The following is a 3,405-nucleotide window of genomic DNA, read 5'->3' on the forward strand; positions in this document are numbered from 1 at the left end:
AAAAAAAAGTTTGATTTTTTAAATGTCTGTGATAAATCTCATTATCATTCATGACATGAAACTGTTTTTGTTTTTCTCCGGCGAACCTCAAAAGAATACGTTCAACGCTGTGCAAGTTGATAGGTATTGAATTCATTTTAAATTTTAACCATGTTGGAATTTACCCCAGATATTTTTATAACTTGCTACTTCAAATATGCTATTTTTGGATGAAATACTTTCTGTTATGAGTTATATCAACATATATCTCAAAAACGTGTCTCAATTAGTTTTCTGTTGAATCTTTTGCCATTAGCACAAACAAAAACAGATATGATGTTTCAATACAAACCGACTGTGGGGACATGTTTGTAAATGTGACTGTGAAATAAACCATTCGACCAGTTATAACTATTTGTGAGAAAGGTTCAGTCGAGTTTATAAAGCATAAATCTACTATGTCATAACTCTCAGGTTTTCATTTGGATCGAACCTGAGGAGACAGATATTTTGAATTCTATCCTATTATTGTGAGGGTAGAAGTAGAGACTTCCTCATTATCATTCGTGCATGTAGTCCTTGCAGACATGCTGCCTTGTGAGTTAGGACAGAATACTTTTCTAGAAATGCTTCATACTTACTCATATGATTGCAAAATTTGTATTGCTGCATTCATTGTGCATCTGTAAATAAATATTAGTTAAATGTGCGCATTGTAAGTGTCATTTTTTTTCTTTTTGCTTTCAAATAAAAAACTCACATCTTAAGTTATACCAATGTTAAACCCTTGAAATCTTAATGACAGGGTGAATCAAACAAACCTTTCATACTTTCTCACTTTGAGTTTTTCGTTTCTGCATCAATCATTGTTACAGCACGTCCAATTGCTTAAGAACTAGTTGGACTTTACAATATGTAGTACGCCGATCGTGTAGATTAGATGTCAATTTGATTCTCGATTGATCAATTGTATAAATTATATCAGGCCATCCTAAAACACTTAGTTTCAAATAGTGAATAGTGTCCTTCTAATACACCTCACAGATGGAAGTTTTCGTTAACTCTTAGTGTTCCACTACTAACATGTTAGTTATACACTGACATTAAGTGTATTTATGTCTCCCGCCACGAAGTTTGATGGGCCGGGAGATAAACCGGAATCACATGAGAAAACTGTGTGTCCGGTAAGATAATCAGGGAATAATGTCAAATCAAAATAAAACAACGGTTATCCCCATTAGTAGCAACTGATTCTAAAAGATCTGGAACAACCCGAAGTGATGTGTTTAATCCGATAACTTTGTTGGAATGTAAAAACTAGAAAATATACGCTTGTTGTACTTTATATTAACAGAAGTGGGTCATGATTAGATCATGTTAATCATAAACATCTTCTTTACAATGAAAAACAATACTTCTTTTTTAAAGTTCGCTGATCATACATTTTGTATGGAAGGCCAGGTATGTCTTATGTCCAATTGTGTAACCATCAAACATATTGCCGTAAACGCCATACGCAAAGTTATTATGTTCTATGTCCTGTAGTAACACATAACATTTCACCAGAAGCACGGAACGAAGCCAAAACCACCAAAAGAAACTACGATTTATAGACATTTATAGATCACTCTGCCGAGTGTTGGTGACGTCAGGAAATTTCAAAATGAGACAACATTACGTTGACCTTTCGAGGTCACGCTATTGCTAATAGCGTTATGAAAAATCAATTTCATGACGTGTAAGAGTTAGTCGGGGTCATCGACGTCGTTAACAATCGCCATCCAGGCTTCATATGCAAATGAGAAAGCAACGGCCACAAAACTTCAAAAAACGCTCAACAACATCATAGTAAAACCTCAGGGACAGAAGATATAAGGAAAACTTTCCAGAATGCGTGTACAAAATCTGATAGGAAGAAACAAAAAATGGAGTGATGCCCGACTAGGAAATCACCGGAAATATGCCAGGCCAGAAAGGAAATAGTCATTATCCCAAACATAAAATATAGTAATAGTCAAACTTCGATGTTTCGAACTTTTCGAACACCGGGGAGAAAGGCAAAACATCGGGACTTCAACTCACAAATATTGAACATCGAACATTGCATTTATATGTACAAAAGACAATGTGAATCTTATGTGATGAAACACAAAGCAAATTATATGCCTTTGTTTGCCATTGAAAAACACTTCCGGTGAATGTATCTTAGTCATAATCAACGCTAATTGATGAGCACAGAAACTGTCAAACACAGATCATGTAAAACAACAAAATCCTGTGAATTCGTGAATTCCGCGGAAGACACAAAGCAGTAGACAAAGTATTAGAAAAGGGAAGTCATCTGGAAACACCGCTATAGTAGCGGATGTCATTTAACGAGTCTAACGTTAAGAATGTCGTAAATAGTCAGTGTCATATAGCGAATGTCATTTAAAAAGTTTCACATTAAGAATGTCGTAAATAGTCAGTGTCGTATAGCAGATATCATTTAAAAGGTTTCACATTAAGATTGTCGTAAATAGTAAGTGTCGTATGGCGGATGTCATAAAATTAGTCTCAAGTAAAGAATGTCGTAAATAGTCAGTTTCAAATAGCGGATATCATTTAAATAAACCTGCATTAAGAATGTCGTAAATAATCAGTTTCGAATAGCGGATGTCATTTAAATAATTTCGCATAAAGAATGTCATAAATGATCATCGTCGTGTTGAAATAGTGACGCGTAAAAAAATGTCGTAATTAGTCAGTGTCGTATAGCAGATGTCATTCAAATTATCTCGCGTAAAGAATGTCATAAATAATCAATATCGTATAGCGGATGACATTTACATAGTTTCAAATTTAGAATGCCGTTAATAGTCAGTGTCGTATAACGGATGTCATTTAAATAGTATCAAGTTAAGAATGACAAAGAAGTTTTGAAATTAACATTATCAAACTTGTCAATGTTTCGTGAGCAAGCACCGGAACAACCAACGCATCGGACACATGCGCAGCCGAAGTCTCTCCGGACAATGGTAGAGTAGGAGCAGCGACCGGATTTACTACGCCCGCGTTTACCATCATGACCATACGGTTAATTATACAAGGAATGACAAAAGGCTCGAGAGTGTCCCTGTCTTCTGTTTATATAGATGATACTGACGTGAAAACTAACACAGCAATGTATGTAGGTAAGCAATGCGAATAACAGTCACATAGCTACCGAACAGCAAAATGGACGATTCCAAATATTTAGGTGCTTTTTTAACCAAAATGGTAGTCGTAATTTCCATCATGTTCTTTGTGACTTCATGGTTTGGATAGATCGAATAGTTAACCTCTCGATTCAGATGTTCCAAAAAATGTTTTACGTATCAAACCATAGAAGTGAACAGGGCGAAGTCTGGTCTTTTTAAAGTTATATATCACATTACCATACATTAC

This window comes from Mizuhopecten yessoensis, unplaced genomic scaffold, assembly GCF_002113885.1.
Source record: "Mizuhopecten yessoensis strain PY_sf001 unplaced genomic scaffold, ASM211388v2 scaffold10037, whole genome shotgun sequence".
NCBI lineage: Eukaryota > Metazoa > Mollusca > Bivalvia > Pectinida > Pectinidae > Mizuhopecten > Mizuhopecten yessoensis.